The sequence below is a fragment of the Semicossyphus pulcher genome, unplaced genomic scaffold (genome assembly GCF_022749685.1).
Source record: "Semicossyphus pulcher isolate SPU_LCO1_2020_fin unplaced genomic scaffold, fSemPul1.0.p SCAF_2, whole genome shotgun sequence".
Classification (NCBI taxonomy): domain Eukaryota; kingdom Metazoa; phylum Chordata; class Actinopteri; order Labriformes; family Labridae; genus Semicossyphus; species Semicossyphus pulcher.
Window position 1 is genome coordinate 1,087,874 of NW_027211693.1, and position 19,417 is coordinate 1,107,290.

Here is a 19,417-nt window from a genome sequence, read left to right on the forward strand (position 1 = left end):
ACTGATTTCATCTTCATTTAACTGATTTCATCGTTAACTGATTTCATCGTTAACTGATTTCATCTTCATTTAACTGATTTCATCGTTAACTGATTTCATCTTCATTTAACTGATTTCATCGTTAACTGATTTCATCGTTAACTGATTTCATCGTTAACTGATTTCATCTTCATTTAACTGATTTCATCGTTAACTGATTTCATCGTTAATTGATTTCATCGTTAACTGATTTCATTTTCATTCTTCATTTAACTGATTTCATCGTTAACTGATTTCATCGTTAACTGATTTCATCTTCATTTAACTGATTTCATCGTTAACTGATTTCATCTTCATTCTTCATTTAACTGATTTCATCTTTAACTGATTTCATCGTTAACTGATTTCATCTTCATTTAACTGATTTCATCGTTAATTGATTTCATCGTTAACTGATTTCATCGTTAATTGATTTCATCGTTAACTGATTTCATCTTCATTTAACTGATTTCATCGTTAACTGATTTCATCTTCATTCTTCATTTAACTGATTTCATCTTTAACTGATTTCATCGTTAACTGATTTCATCTTCATTTAACTGATTTCATCGTTAATTGATTTCATCGTTAACTGATTTCATCGTTAACTGATTTCATCTTCATTTAACTGATTTCATCGTTAACTGATTTCATCGTTAACTGATTTCATCTTTAACTGATTTCATCTTCATTTAACTGATTTCATCGTTAACTGATTTCATCGTTAACTGATTTCATCTTCATTTAATTGATTTCATCGTTAACTGATTTCATCGTTAACTGATTTCATCGTTAACTGATTTCATCTTCATTTAACTGATTTCATCGTTAACTGATTTCATCGTTAACTGATTTCATCGTTAACTGATTTCATCTTCATTTAACTGATTTCATCGTTAACTGATTTCATCGTTAACTGATTTCATCTTCATTTAACTGATTTCATCGTTAACTGATTTCATCGTTAATTGATTTCATCGTTAACTGATTTCATTTTCATTCTTCATTTAACTGATTTCATCGTTAACTGATTTCATCGTTAACTGATTTCATCTTCATTTAACTGATTTCATCGTTAACTGATTTCATCGTTAATTGATTTCATCGTTAACTGATTTCATCTTCATTCTTCATTTAACTGATTTCATCGTTAACTGATTTCATCTTCATTTAACTGATTTCATCGTTAACTGATTTCATCGTTAACTGATTTCATCTTCATTTAACTGATTTCATCGTTAACTGATTTCATCTTCATTCTTCATTTAACTGATTTCATCTTTAACTGATTTCATCGTTAACTGATTTCATCTTCATTTAACTGATTTCATCGTTAATTGATTTCATCGTTAACTGATTTCATCGTTAACTGATTTCATCTTCATTTAACTGATTTCATCGTTAACTGATTTCATCGTTAACTGATTTCATCTTTAACTGATTTCATCTTCATTTAACTGATTTCATCGTTAACTGATTTCATCGTTAACTGATTTCATCGTTAACTGATTTCATCTTCATTTCACTGATTTCATTGTTAACTGATTTCATCGTTAACTGATTTCATCTTCATTTAACTGATTTCATCGTTAACTGATTTCATCGTTAACTGATTTCATCGTTAACTGATTTCATCGTTAACTGATTTCATCTTTAACTGATTTCATCGTTAACTGATTTCATCTTCATTTAACTGATTTCATCGTTAACTGATTTCATCTTCATTTAATTGATTTCATCGTTAACTGATTTCATCGTTAACTGATTTCATCGTTAACTGATTTCATCTTCATTTAACTGATTTCATCGTTAACTGATTTCATCGTTAACTGATTTCATCTTCATTTAACTGATTTCATCGTTAACTGATTTCATCGTTAACTGATTTCATCTTCATTTAACTGATTTCATCGTTAACTGATTTCATCGTTAACTGATTTCATCTTCATTTAACTGATTTCATTGTTAACTGATTTCATCGTTAACTGATTTCATCTTCATTTAACTGATTTCATCGTTAACTGATTTCATCGTTAACTGATTTCATCGTTAACTGATTTCATCTTCATTTAACTGATTTCATTTTCATTCTTCATTTAACTGATTTCATCGTTAACTGATTTCATCTTCATTTAACTGATTTCATCGTTAACTGATTTCATCGTTAACTGATTTCATCTTTAACTGATTTCATCGTTAACTGATTTCATCTTCATTTAACTGATTTCATCGTTAACTGATTTCATCTTCATTTAATTGATTTCATCGTTAACTGATTTCATCGTTAACTGATTTCATCGTTAACTGATTTCATCTTCATTTAACTGATTTCATCGTTAACTGATTTCATCGTTAACTGATTTCATCTTCATTTAACTGATTTCATTTTCATTCTTCATTTAACTGATTTCATCGTTAACTGATTTCATCGTTAACTGATTTCATCTTCATTTAACTGATTTCATCGTTAACTGATTTCATCGTTAACTGATTTCATCGTTAACTGATTTCATCTTCATTTAACTGATTTCATCGTTAACTGATTTCATCGTTAACTGATTTCATCTTCATTTAACTGATTTCATCGTTAACTGATTTCATCGTTAATTGATTTCATCGTTAACTGATTTCATTTTCATTCTTCATTTAACTGATTTCATCGTTAACTGATTTCATCGTTAACTGATTTCATCTTCATTTAACTGATTTCATCGTTAACTGATTTCATCGTTAATTGATTTCATCGTTAACTGATTTCATCTTCATTCTTCATTTAACTGATTTCATCGTTAACTGATTTCATCTTCATTTAACTGATTTCATCGTTAACTGATTTCATCGTTAACTGATTTCATCGTTAACTGATTTCATCTTCATTTAACTGATTTCATCGTTAACTGATTTCATCTTCATTCTTCATTTAACTGATTTCATCTTTAACTGATTTCATCGTTAACTGATTTCATCTTCATTTAACTGATTTCATCGTTAATTGATTTCATCGTTAACTGATTTCATCGTTAATTGATTTCATCGTTAACTGATTTCATCTTCATTTAACTGATTTCATCGTTAACTGATTTCATCTTCATTCTTCATTTAACTGATTTCATCTTTAACTGATTTCATCGTTAACTGATTTCATCTTCATTTAACTGATTTCATCGTTAATTGATTTCATCGTTAACTGATTTCATCGTTAATTGATTTCATCGTTAACTGATTTCATCTTCATTTAACTGATTTCATCGTTAACTGATTTCATCTTCATTCTTCATTTAACTGATTTCATCTTTAACTGATTTCATCGTTAACTGATTTCATCTTCATTTAACTGATTTCATCGTTAATTGATTTCATCGTTAACTGATTTCATCGTTAATTGATTTCATCGTTAACTGATTTCATCTTCATTTAACTGATTTCATCGTTAACTGATTTCATCTTCATTCTTCATTTAACTGATTTCATCTTTAACTGATTTCATCGTTAACTGATTTCATCTTCATTTAACTGATTTCATCGTTAATTGATTTCATCGTTAACTGATTTCATCGTTAACTGATTTCATCTTCATTTAACTGATTTCATCGTTAACTGATTTCATCGTTAACTGATTTCATCTTTAACTGATTTCATCTTCATTTAACTGATTTCATCGTTAACTGATTTCATCGTTAACTGATTTCATCTTCATTTAACTGATTTCATCGTTAACTGATTTCATCGTTAACTGATTTCATCTTCATTTAACTGATTTCATTTTCATTCTTCATTTAACTGATTTCATCGTTAACTGATTTCATCTTCATTTAATTGATTTCATCGTTAACTGATTTCATCGTTAACTGATTTCATCTTCATTTAACTGATTTCATCGTTAACTGATTTCATCGTTAACTGATTTCATCTTCATTTAACTGATTTCATCGTTAACTGATTTCATCGTTAATTGATTTCATCGTTAACTGATTTCATTTTCATTCTTCATTTAACTGATTTCATCGTTAACTGATTTCATCGTTAACTGATTTCATCGTTAACTGATTTCATCTTCATTTAACTGATTTCATTTTCATTCTTCATTTAACTGATTTCATCGTTAACTGATTTCATCTTCATTTAACTGATTTCATCGTTAACTGATTTCATCGTTAACTGATTTCATCGTTAACTGATTTCATCTTTAACTGATTTCATCGTTAACTGATTTCATCTTCATTTAACTGATTTCATCGTTAACTGATTTCATCTTCATTTAATTGATTTCATCGTTAACTGATTTCATCGTTAACTGATTTCATCGTTAACTGATTTCATCTTCATTTAACTGATTTCATCGTTAACTGATTTCATCGTTAACTGATTTCATCTTCATTTAACTGATTTCATCGTTAACTGATTTCATAGTTAACTGATTTCATCTTCATTTAACTGATTTCATCGTTAACTGATTTCATCGTTAACTGATTTCATCTTCATTTAACTGATTTCATTGTTAACTGATTTCATCGTTAACTGATTTCATCTTCATTTAACTGATTTCATCGTTAACTGATTTCATCGTTAACTGATTTCATCGTTAACTGATTTCATCTTCATTTAACTGATTTCATTTTCATTCTTCATTTAACTGATTTCATCGTTAACTGATTTCATCTTCATTTAACTGATTTCATCGTTAACTGATTTCATCGTTAACTGATTTCATCGTTAACTGATTTCATCTTTAACTGATTTCATCGTTAACTGATTTCATCTTCATTTAACTGATTTCATCGTTAACTGATTTCATCGTTAACTGATTTCATCTTTAACTGATTTCATCGTTAACTGATTTCATCTTCATTTAACTGATTTCATCGTTAACTGATTTCATCTTCATTTAATTGATTTCATCGTTAACTGATTTCATCGTTAACTGATTTCATCGTTAACTGATTTCATCTTCATTTAACTGATTTCATCGTTAACTGATTTCATCGTTAACTGATTTCATCTTCATTTAACTGATTTCATTTTCATTCTTCATTTAACTGATTTCATCGTTAACTGATTTCATCTTCATTTAATTGATTTCATCGTTAACTGATTTCATCGTTAACTGATTTCATCGTTAACTGATTTCATCTTCATTTAACTGATTTCATCGTTAACTGATTTCATCGTTAACTGATTTCATCGTTAACTGATTTCATCTTCATTTAACTGATTTCATCGTTAACTGATTTCATCGTTAACTGATTTCATCTTCATTTAACTGATTTCATCGTTAACTGATTTCATCGTTAATTGATTTCATCGTTAACTGATTTCATTTTCATTCTTCATTTAACTGATTTCATCGTTAACTGATTTCATCGTTAACTGATTTCATCGTTAACTGATTTCATCTTCATTTAACTGATTTCATTTTCATTCTTCATTTAACTGATTTCATCGTTAACTGATTTCATCTTCATTTAACTGATTTCATCGTTAACTGATTTCATCGTTAACTGATTTCATCGTTAACTGATTTCATCTTTAACTGATTTCATCGTTAACTGATTTCATCTTCATTTAACTGATTTCATCGTTAACTGATTTCATCTTCATTTAATTGATTTCATCGTTAACTGATTTCATCGTTAACTGATTTCATCGTTAACTGATTTCATCTTCATTTAACTGATTTCATCGTTAACTGATTTCATCGTTAACTGATTTCATCTTCATTTAACTGATTTCATCGTTAACTGATTTCATCGTTAACTGATTTCATCTTCATTTAACTGATTTCATCGTTAACTGATTTCATCGTTAACTGATTTCATCGTTAACTGATTTCATCTTTAACTGATTTCATCGTTAACTGATTTCATCTTCATTTAACTGATTTCATCGTTAACTGATTTCATCTTCATTTAATTGATTTCATCGTTAACTGATTTCATCGTTAACTGATTTCATCGTTAACTGATTTCATCTTCATTTAACTGATTTCATCGTTAACTGATTTCATCGTTAACTGATTTCATCTTCATTTAACTGATTTCATCGTTAACTGATTTCATCGTTAACTGATTTCATCTTCATTTAACTGATTTCATCGTTAACTGATTTCATCGTTAACTGATTTCATCGTTAACTGATTTCATCTTTAACTGATTTCATCGTTAACTGATTTCATCTTCATTTAACTGATTTCATCGTTAACTGATTTCATCTTCATTTAATTGATTTCATCGTTAACTGATTTCATCGTTAACTGATTTCATCGTTAACTGATTTCATCTTCATTTAACTGATTTCATCGTTAACTGATTTCATCGTTAACTGATTTCATCTTCATTTAACTGATTTCATCGTTAACTGATTTCATAGTTAACTGATTTCATCTTCATTTAACTGATTTCATCGTTAACTGATTTCATCGTTAACTGATTTCATCTTCATTTAACTGATTTCATTGTTAACTGATTTCATCGTTAACTGATTTCATCTTCATTTAACTGATTTCATCGTTAACTGATTTCATCGTTAACTGATTTCATCGTTAACTGATTTCATCTTCATTTAACTGATTTCATTTTCATTCTTCATTTAACTGATTTCATCGTTAACTGATTTCATCTTCATTTAACTGATTTCATCGTTAACTGATTTCATCGTTAACTGATTTCATCGTTAACTGATTTCATCTTTAACTGATTTCATCGTTAACTGATTTCATCTTCATTTAACTGATTTCATCGTTAACTGATTTCATCGTTAACTGATTTCATCGTTAACTGATTTCATCTTCATTTAACTGATTTCATCGTTAACTGATTTCATAGTTAACTGATTTCATCTTCATTTAACTGATTTCATCGTTAACTGATTTCATCGTTAACTGATTTCATCTTCATTTAACTGATTTCATTGTTAACTGATTTCATCGTTAACTGATTTCATCTTCATTTAACTGATTTCATCGTTAACTGATTTCATCGTTAACTGATTTCATCGTTAACTGATTTCATCTTCATTTAACTGATTTCATTTTCATTCTTCATTTAACTGATTTCATCGTTAACTGATTTCATCTTCATTTAACTGATTTCATCGTTAACTGATTTCATCGTTAACTGATTTCATCGTTAACTGATTTCATCTTTAACTGATTTCATCGTTAACTGATTTCATCTTCATTTAACTGATTTCATCGTTAACTGATTTCATCGTTAACTGATTTCATCTTTAACTGATTTCATCGTTAACTGATTTCATCTTCATTTAACTGATTTCATCGTTAACTGATTTCATCTTCATTTAATTGATTTCATCGTTAACTGATTTCATCGTTAACTGATTTCATCGTTAACTGATTTCATCTTCATTTAACTGATTTCATCGTTAACTGATTTCATCGTTAACTGATTTCATCTTCATTTAACTGATTTCATTTTCATTCTTCATTTAACTGATTTCATCGTTAACTGATTTCATCTTCATTTAATTGATTTCATCGTTAACTGATTTCATCGTTAACTGATTTCATCGTTAACTGATTTCATCTTCATTTAACTGATTTCATCGTTAACTGATTTCATCGTTAACTGATTTCATCGTTAACTGATTTCATCTTCATTTAACTGATTTCATCGTTAACTGATTTCATCGTTAACTGATTTCATCTTCATTTAACTGATTTCATCGTTAACTGATTTCATCGTTAATTGATTTCATCGTTAACTGATTTCATTTTCATTCTTCATTTAACTGATTTCATCGTTAACTGATTTCATCGTTAACTGATTTCATCTTCATTTAACTGATTTCATTTTCATTCTTCATTTAACTGATTTCATCGTTAACTGATTTCATCTTCATTTAACTGATTTCATCGTTAACTGATTTCATCTTTAACTGATTTCATCGTTAACTGATTTCATCTTCATTTAACTGATTTCATCGTTAACTGATTTCATCTTCATTTAATTGATTTCATCGTTAACTGATTTCATCGTTAACTGATTTCATCGTTAACTGATTTCATCTTCATTTAACTGATTTCATCGTTAACTGATTTCATCGTTAACTGATTTCATCTTCATTTAACTGATTTCATCGTTAACTGATTTCATCGTTAACTGATTTCATCTTCATTTAACTGATTTCATCGTTAACTGATTTCATCGTTAACTGATTTCATCGTTAACTGATTTCATCTTCATTTAACTGATTTCATTGTTAACTGATTTCATCGTTAACTGATTTCATCTTCATTTAACTGATTTCATCGTTAACTGATTTCATCGTTAACTGATTTCATCGTTAACTGATTTCATCTTCATTTAACTGATTTCATTTTCATTCTTCATTTAACTGATTTCATCGTTAACTGATTTCATCTTCATTTAACTGATTTCATCGTTAACTGATTTCATCGTTAACTGATTTCATCTTCATTTAACTGATTTCATCTTCATTTAACTGATTTCATCGTTAACTGATTTCATCGTTAACTGATTTCATCGTTAACTGATTTCATCTTCATTTAATTGATTTCATCGTTAACTGATTTCATCGTTAACTGATTTCATCGTTAACTGATTTCATCTTCATTTAACTGATTTCATCGTTAACTGATTTCATCGTTAACTGATTTCATCGTTAACTGATTTCATCTTCATTTAACTGATTTCATCGTTAACTGATTTCATCGTTAACTGATTTCATCTTCATTTAACTGATTTCATCGTTAACTGATTTCATCGTTAATTGATTTCATCGTTAACTGATTTCATTTTCATTCTTCATTTAACTGATTTCATCGTTAACTGATTTCATCGTTAACTGATTTCATCTTCATTTAACTGATTTCATCGTTAACTGATTTCATCGTTAATTGATTTCATCGTTAACTGATTTCATCTTCATTCTTCATTTAACTGATTTCATCGTTAACTGATTTCATCTTCATTTAACTGATTTCATCGTTAACTGATTTCATCGTTAACTGATTTCATCTTCATTTAACTGATTTCATCGTTAACTGATTTCATCTTCATTCTTCATTTAACTGATTTCATCTTTAACTGATTTCATCGTTAACTGATTTCATCTTCATTTAACTGATTTCATCGTTAATTGATTTCATCGTTAACTGATTTCATCGTTAATTGATTTCATCGTTAACTGATTTCATCTTCATTTAACTGATTTCATCGTTAACTGATTTCATCTTCATTCTTCATTTAACTGATTTCATCTTTAACTGATTTCATCGTTAACTGATTTCATCTTCATTTAACTGATTTCATCGTTAATTGATTTCATCGTTAACTGATTTCATCGTTAATTGATTTCATCGTTAACTGATTTCATCTTCATTTAACTGATTTCATCGTTAACTGATTTCATCTTCATTCTTCATTTAACTGATTTCATCTTTAACTGATTTCATCGTTAACTGATTTCATCTTCATTTAACTGATTTCATCGTTAATTGATTTCATCGTTAACTGATTTCATCGTTAATTGATTTCATCGTTAACTGATTTCATCTTCATTTAACTGATTTCATCGTTAACTGATTTCATCTTCATTCTTCATTTAACTGATTTCATCTTTAACTGATTTCATCGTTAACTGATTTCATCTTCATTTAACTGATTTCATCGTTAATTGATTTCATCGTTAACTGATTTCATCGTTAACTGATTTCATCTTCATTTAACTGATTTCATCGTTAACTGATTTCATCGTTAACTGATTTCATCTTTAACTGATTTCATCTTCATTTAACTGATTTCATCGTTAACTGATTTCATCGTTAACTGATTTCATCTTCATTTAACTGATTTCATCGTTAACTGATTTCATCGTTAACTGATTTCATCTTCATTTAACTGATTTCATCGTTAACTGATTTCATCGTTAATTGATTTCATCGTTAACTGATTTCATTTTCATTCTTCATTTAACTGATTTCATCGTTAACTGATTTCATCGTTAACTGATTTCATCTTCATTTAACTGATTTCATCGTTAACTGATTTCATCGTTAATTGATTTCATCGTTAACTGATTTCATCTTCATTCTTCATTTAACTGATTTCATCGTTAACTGATTTCATCTTCATTTAACTGATTTCATCGTTAACTGATTTCATCGTTAACTGATTTCATCGTTAACTGATTTCATCTTCATTTAACTGATTTCATCGTTAACTGATTTCATCTTCATTCTTCATTTAACTGATTTCATCTTTAACTGATTTCATCGTTAACTGATTTCATCTTCATTTAACTGATTTCATCGTTAATTGATTTCATCGTTAACTGATTTCATCGTTAACTGATTTCATCTTCATTTAACTGATTTCATCGTTAACTGATTTCATCGTTAAGTGATTTCATCGTTAACTGATTTCATCTTCATTTAACTGATTTCATCGTTAACTGATTTCATCGTTAACTGATTTCATCGTTAACTGATTTCATCGTTAACTGATTTCATCTTCATTTAACTGATTTCATTGTTAACTGATTTCATCGTTAACTGATTTCATCTTCATTTAACTGATTTCATCGTTAACTGATTTCATCGTTAACTGATTTCATCGTTAACTGATTTCATCTTCATTTAACTGATTTCATTTTCATTCTTCATTTAACTGATTTCATCGTTAACTGATTTCATCTTCATTTAACTGATTTCATCGTTAACTGATTTCATTGTTAACTGATTTCATCTTTAACTGATTTCATCGTTAACTGATTTCATCTTCATTTAACTGATTTCATCGTTAACTGATTTCATCTTCATTTAATTGATTTCATCGTTAACTGATTTCATCGTTAACTGATTTCATCGTTAATTGATTTCATCGTTAACTGATTTCATCTTCATTTAACTGATTTCATCGTTAATTGATTTCATCGTTAACTGATTTCATCGTTAACTGATTTCATCGTTAACTGATTTCATCTTCATTTAACTGATTTCATCGTTAATTGATTTCATCGTTAACTGATTTCATCGTTAACTGATTTCATCGTTAACTGATTTCATCTTCATTCTTCATTTAACTGATTTCATCTTTAACTGATTTCATCGTTAACTGATTTCATCTTCATTTAACTGATTTCATCGTTAATTGATTTCATCGTTAACTGATTTCATCGTTAATTGATTTCATCGTTAACTGATTTCATCTTCATTTAACTGATTTCATCGTTAACTGATTTCATCTTCATTCTTCATTTAACTGATTTCATCTTTAACTGATTTCATCGTTAACTGATTTCATCTTCATTTAACTGATTTCATCGTTAATTGATTTCATCGTTAACTGATTTCATCGTTAACTGATTTCATCTTCATTTAACTGATTTCATCGTTAACTGATTTCATCGTTAACTGATTTCATCTTTAACTGATTTCATCTTCATTTAACTGATTTCATCGTTAACTGATTTCATCGTTAACTGATTTCATCGTTAACTGATTTCATCTTCATTTAACTGATTTCATCGTTAACTGATTTCATCGTTAACTGATTTCATCTTCATTTAATTGATTTCATCGTTAACTGATTTCATCGTTAACTGATTTCATCGTTAACTGATTTCATCTTCATTTAACTGATTTCATCGTTAACTGATTTCATCGTTAACTGATTTCATCGTTAACTGATTTCATCTTCATTTAACTGATTTCATCGTTAACTGATTTCATCGTTAACTGATTTCATCTTCATTTAACTGATTTCATCGTTAATTGATTTCATCGTTAACTGATTTCATCGTTAACTGATTTCATCTTCATTTAACTGATTTCATCGTTAACTGATTTCATCGTTAACTGATTTCATCTTTAACTGATTTCATCTTCATTTAACTGATTTCATCGTTAACTGATTTCATCGTTAACTGATTTCATCGTTAACTGATTTCATCTTCATTTAACTGATTTCATTGTTAACTGATTTCATCGTTAACTGATTTCATCTTCATTTAACTGATTTCATCGTTAACTGATTTCATCGTTAACTGATTTCATCGTTAACTGATTTCATCGTTAACTGATTTCATCTTCATTTAACTGATTTCATTTTCATTCTTCATTTAACTGATTTCATCGTTAACTGATTTCATCTTCGTTTAACTGATTTCATCGTTAACTGATTTCATCGTTAACTGATTTCATCGTTAACTGATTTCATCTTTAACTGATTTCATCGTTAACTGATTTCATCTTCATTTAACTGATTTCATCGTTAACTGATTTCATCTTCATTTAATTGATTTCATCGTTAACTGATTTCATCGTTAACTGATTTCATCGTTAACTGATTTCATCTTCATTTAACTGATTTCATCGTTAACTGATTTCATCGTTAACTGATTTCATCTTCATTTAAATGATTTCATTTTCATTCTTCATTTAACTGATTTCATCGTTAACTGATTTCATCTTCATTTAATTGATTTCATCGTTAACTGATTTCATCGTTAACTGATTTCATCTTCATTTAACTGATTTCATCGTTAACTGATTTCATCTTCATTTAACTGATTTCATTTTCATTCTTCATTTAACTGATTTCATCGTTAACTGATTTCATCTTCATTTAACTGATTTCATTTTCATTCTTCATTTAACTGATTTCATCGTGAACTGATTTCATCTTCATTTAACTGATTTCATCGTTAACTGATTTCATCGTTAATTGATTTCATCGTTAACTGATTTCATTTTCATTCTTCATTTAACTGATTTCATCGTTAACTGATTTCATCGTTAACTGATTTCATCTTCATTTAACTGATTTCATCGTTAATTGATTTCATCGTTAACTGATTTCATCTTCATTTAACTGATTTCATCGTTAACTGATTTCATCGTTAACTGATTTCATCGTTAACTGATTTCATCTTTAACTGATTTCATCGTTAACTGATTTCATCGTTAACTGATTTCATCTTCATTTAACTGATTTCATTGTTAACTGATTTCATCGTTAACTGATTTCATCTTCATTTAATTGATTTCATCGTTAACTGATTTCATCTTCATTTAATTGATTTCATCGTTAACTGATTTCATCGTTAACTGATTTCATCGTTAACTGATTTCATCTTCATTTAACTGATTTCATCGTTAACTGATTTCATCGTTAACTGATTTCATCTTCATTTAACTGATTTCATCGTTAACTGATTTCATCGTTAACTGATTTCATCTTCATTTAACTGATTTCATCGTTAACTGATTTCATCGTTAACTGATTTCATCGTTAACTGATTTCATCGTTAACTGATTTCATCTTCATTTAACTGATTTCATTGTTAACTGATTTCATCGTTAACTGATTTCATCTTCATTTAACTGATTTCATCGTTAACTGATTTCATCGTTAACTGATTTCATCGTTAACTGATTTCATCTTCATTTAACTGATTTCATTTTCATTCTTCATTTAACTGATTTCATCGTTAACTGATTTCATCTTCATTTAACTGATTTCATCGTTAACTGATTTCATCGTTAACTGATTTCATCGTTAACTGATTTCATCTTTAACTGATTTCATCGTTAACTGATTTCATCTTCATTTAACTGATTTCATCGTTAACTGATTTCATCTTCATTTAATTGATTTCATCGTTAACTGATTTCATCGTTAACTGATTTCATCGTTAACTGATTTCATCGTTAACTGATTTCATCGTTAACTGATTTCATCTTCATTTAACTGATTTCATCGTTAACTGATTTCATCGTTAACTGATTTCATCTTCATTTAACTGATTTCATTTTCATTCTTCATTTAACTGATTTCATCGTTAACTGATTTCATCTTCATTTAATTGATTTCATCGTTAACTGATTTCATCGTTAACTGATTTCATCGTTAACTGATTTCATCTTCATTTAACTGATTTCATCGTTAACTGATTTCATCGTTAACTGATTTCATCGTTAACTGATTTCATCTTCATTTAACTGATTTCATCGTTAACTGATTTCATCGTTAACTGATTTCATCTTCATTTAACTGATTTCATCGTTAACTGATTTCATCGTTAACTGATTTCATCTTCATTTAACTGATTTCATTTTCATTCTTCATTTAACTGATTTCATCGTTAACTGATTTCATCGTTAACTGATTTCATCTTCATTTAACTGATTTCATCGTTAACTGATTTCATCGTTAATTGATTTCATCGTTAACTGATTTCATCTTCATTCTTCATTTAACTGATTTCATCGTTAACTGATTTCATCTTCATTTAACTGATTTCATCGTTAACTGATTTCATCGTTAACTGATTTCATCGTTAACTGATTTCATCTTCATTTAACTGATTTCATCGTTAACTGATTTCATCTTCATTCTTCATTTAACTGATTTCATCTTTAACTGATTTCATCGTTAACTGATTTCATCTTCATTTAACTGATTTCATCGTTAATTGATTTCATCGTTAACTGATTTCATCGTTAACTGATGTCATCGTTAACTGATTTCATCTTCATTTAACTGATTTCATCGTTAACTGATTTCATCTTCATTCTTCATTTAACTGATTTCATCTTTAACTGATTTCATCGTTAACTGATTTCATCTTCATTTAACTGATTTCATCGTTAATTGATTTCATCGTTAACTGATTTCATCGTTAATTGATTTCATCGTTAACTGATTTCATCTTCATTTAACTGATTTCATCGTTAACTGATTTCATCTTCATTCTTCATTTAACTGATTTCATCTTTAACTGATTTCATCGTTAACTGATTTCATCTTCATTTAACTGATTTCATCGTTAATTGATTTCATCGTTAACTGATTTCATCGTTAATTGATTTCATCGTTAACTGATTTCATCTTCATTTAACTGATTTCATCGTTAACTGATTTCATCTTCATTCTTCATTTAACTGATTTCATCTTTAACTGATTTCATCGTTAACTGATTTCATCTTCATTTAACTGATTTCATCGTTAATTGATTTCATCGTTAACTGATTTCATCGTTAATTGATTTCATCGTTAACTGATTTCATCTTCATTTAACTGATTTCATCGTTAACTGATTTCATCTTCATTCTTCATTTAACTGATTTCATCTTTAACTGATTTCATCGTTAACTGATTTCATCTTCATTTAACTGATTTCATCGTTAATTGATTTCATCGTTAACTGATTTCATCTTCATTTAACTGATTTCATCGTTAACTGATTTCATCGTTAACTGATTTCATCTTCATTTAACTGATTTCATCGTTAACTGATTTCATCGTTAACTGATTTCATCTTTAACTGATTTCATCGTTAACTGATTTCATCGTTAACTGATTTCATCGTTAACTGATTTCATCTTCATTTAACTGATTTCATCTTCATTTAACTGATTTCATCGTTAACTGATTTCATCGTTAACTGATTTCATCTTCATTTAATTGATTTCATCGTTAACTGATTTCATCGTTAACTGATTTCATCGTTAACTGATTTCATCTTCATTTAACTGATTTCATCGTTAACTGATTTCATCGTTAACTGATTTCATCGTTAACTGATTTCATCTTCATTTAACTGATTTCATCGTTAACTGATTTCATCGTTAACTGATTTCATCTTCATTTAACTGATTTCATCGTTAACTGATTTCATCGTTAATTGATTTCATCGTTAACTGATTTCATTTTCATTCTTCATTTAACTGATTTCATCGTTAACTGATTTCATCGTTAACTGATTTCATCTTCATTTAACTGATTTCATCGTTAACTGATTTCATCGTTAATTGATTTCATCGTTAACTGATTTCATCTTCATTCTTCATTTAACTGATTTCATCGTTAACTGATTTCATCTTCATTTAACTGATTTCATCGTTAACTGATTTCATCGTTAACTGATTTCATCGTTAACTGATTTCATCTTCATTTAACTGATTTCATCGTTAACTGATTTCATCTTCATTCTTCATTTAACTGATTTCATCTTTAACTGATTTCATCGTTAACTGATTTCATCTTAATTTAACTGATTTCATCGTTAATTGATTTCATCGTTAACTGATTTCATCGTTAACTGATTTCATCTTCATTTAACTGATTTCATCGTTAACTGATTTCATCGTTAACTGATTTCATCGTTAACTGATTTCATCGTTAACTGATTTCATCTTCATTTAACTGATTTCATCGTTAACTGATTTCATCTTCATTTAACTGATTTCATTGTTAACTGATTTCATCGTTAACTGATTTCATCTTCATTTAACTGATTTCATCGTTAACTGATTTCATCGTTAACTGATTTCATCGTTAACTGATTTCATCTTCATTTAACTGATTTCATTTTCATTCTTCATTTAACTGATTTCATCGTTAACTGATTTCATCTTCATTTAACTGATTTCATCGTTAACTGATTTCATCGTTAACTGATTTCATCTTTAACTGATTTCATCGTTAACTGATTTCATCTTCATTTAACTGATTTCATCGTTAACTGATTTCATCTTCATTTAATTGATTTCATCGTTAACTGATTTCATCGTTAACTGATTTCATCGTTAACTGATTTCATCTTCATTTAACTGATTTCATCGTTAACTGATTTCATCGTTAACTGATTTCATCTTCATTTAACTGATTTCATTTTCATTCTTCATTTAACTGATTTCATCGTTAACTGATTTCATCTTCATTTAATTGATTTCATCGTTAACTGATTTCATCGTTAACTGATTTCATCGTTAACTGATTTCATCTTCATTTAACTGATTTCATCGTTAACTGATTTCATCGTTAACTGATTTCATCTTCATTTAACTGATTTCATCGTTAACTGATTTCATCGTTAACTGATTTCATCTTCATTTAACTGATTTCATCGTTAACTGATTTCATCGTTAATTGATTTCATCGTTAACTGATTTCATTTTCATTCTTCATTTAACTGATTTCATCGTTAACTGATTTCATCGTTAACTGATTTCATCTTCATTTAACTGATTTCATCGTTAACTGATTTCATCGTTAATTGATTTCATCGTTAACTGATTTCATCTTCATTCTTCATTTAACTGATTTCATCGTTAACTGATTTCATCTTCATTTAACTGATTTCATCGTTAACTGATTTCATCGTTAACTGATTTCATCGTTAACTGATTTCATCTTCATTTAACTGATTTCATCGTTAACTGATTTCATCTTCATTCTTCATTTAACTGATTTCATCTTTAACTGATTTCATCGTTAACTGATTTCATCTTCATTTAACTGATTTCATCGTTAATTGATTTCATCGTTAACTGATTTCATCGTTAACTGATTTCATCGTTAACTGATTTCATCTTCATTTAACTGATTTCATCGTTAACTGATTTCATCTTCATTCTTCATTTAACTGATTTCATCTTTAACTGATTTCATCGTTAACTGATTTCATCTTCATTTAACTGATTTCATCGTTAATTGATTTCATCGTTAACTGATTTCATCGTTAATTGATTTCATCGTTAACTGATTTCATCTTCATTTAACTGATTTCATCGTTAACTGATTTCATCTTCATTCTTCATTTAACTGATTTCATCTTTAACTGATTTCATCGTTAACTGATTTCATCTTCATTTAACTGATTTCATCGTTAATTGATTTCATCGTTAACTGATTTCATCGTTAACTGATTTCATCGTTAACTGATTTCATCTTCATTTAACTGATTTCATCGTTAACTGATTTCATCTTCATTCTTCATTTAACTGATTTCATCTTTAACTGATTTCATCGTTAACTGATTTCATCTTCATTTAACTGATTTCATCGTTAATTGATTTCATCGTTAACTGATTTCATCGTTAACTGATTTCATCTTCATTTAACTGATTTCATCGTTAACTGATTTCATCGTTAACTGATTTCATCTTTAACTGATTTCATCTTCATTTAACTGATTTCATCGTTAATTGATTTCATCATTAACTGATTTCATCGTTAACTGATTTCATCGTTAACTGATTTCATCTTCATTTAACTGATTTCATCGTTAATTGATTTCATCGTTAACTGATTTCATCGTTAATTGATTTCATCGTTAACTGATTTCATCTTCATTTAACTGATTTCATCGTTAACTGATTTCATCTTCATTCTTCATTTAACTGATTTCATCTTTAACTGATTTCATCGTTAACTGATTTCATCTTCATTTAATTGATTTCATCGTTAACTGATTTCATCGTTAACTGATTTCATCGTTAACTGATTTCATCTTCATTTAACTGATTTCATCGTTAACTGATTTCATCGTTAACTGATTTCATCTTCATTTAACTGATTTCATCGTTAACTGATTTCATCGTTAATTGATTTCATCGTTAACTGATTTCATTTTCATTCTTCATTTAACTGATTTCATCGTTAACTGATTTCATCGTTAACTGATTTCATCTTCATTTAACTGATTTCATCGTTAACTGATTTCATCGTTAACTGATTTCATCTTCATTTAACTGATTTCATCGTTAACTGATTTCATCGTTAACTGATTTCATCTTCATTTAACTGATTTCATTGTTAACTGATTTCATCGTTAACTGATTTCATCTTCATTTAACTGATTTCATCGTTAACTGATTTCATCGTTAACTGATTTCATCTTCATTTAACTGATTTCATTTTCATTCTTCATTTAACTGATTTCATCGTTAACTGATTTCATCTTCATTTAACTGATTTCATCGTTAACTGATTTCATCGTTAACTGATTTCATCGTTAACTGATTTCATCTTTAACTGATTTCATCGTTAACTGATTTCATCTTCATTTAACTGATTTCATCGTTAACTGATTTCATCTTCATTTAATTGATTTCATCGTTAACTGATTTCATCGTTAACTGATTTCATCGTTAACTGATTTCATCTTCATTTAACTGATGTCATCGTTAACTGATTTCATCGTTAACTGATTTCATCGTTAACTGATTTCATCTTTAACTGATTTCATCGTTAACTGATTTCATCTTCATTTAACTGATTTCATCGTTAACTGATTTCATCGTTAACTGATTTCATCGTTAACTGATTTCATCTTCATTTAACTGATTTCATCGTTAACTGATTTCATCTTCATTCTTCATTTAACTGATTTCATCTTTAACTGATTTCATCGTTAACTGATTTCATCTTCATTTAACTGATTTCATCGTTAATTGATTTCATCGTTAACTGATTTCATCGTTAACTGATTTCATCGTTAACTGATTTCATCTTCATTTAACTGATTTCATCGTTAATTGATTTCATCGTTAACTGATTTCATCGTTAATTGATTTCATCGTTAACTGATTTCATCGTTAACTGATTTCATCGTTAACTGATTTCATCTTCAT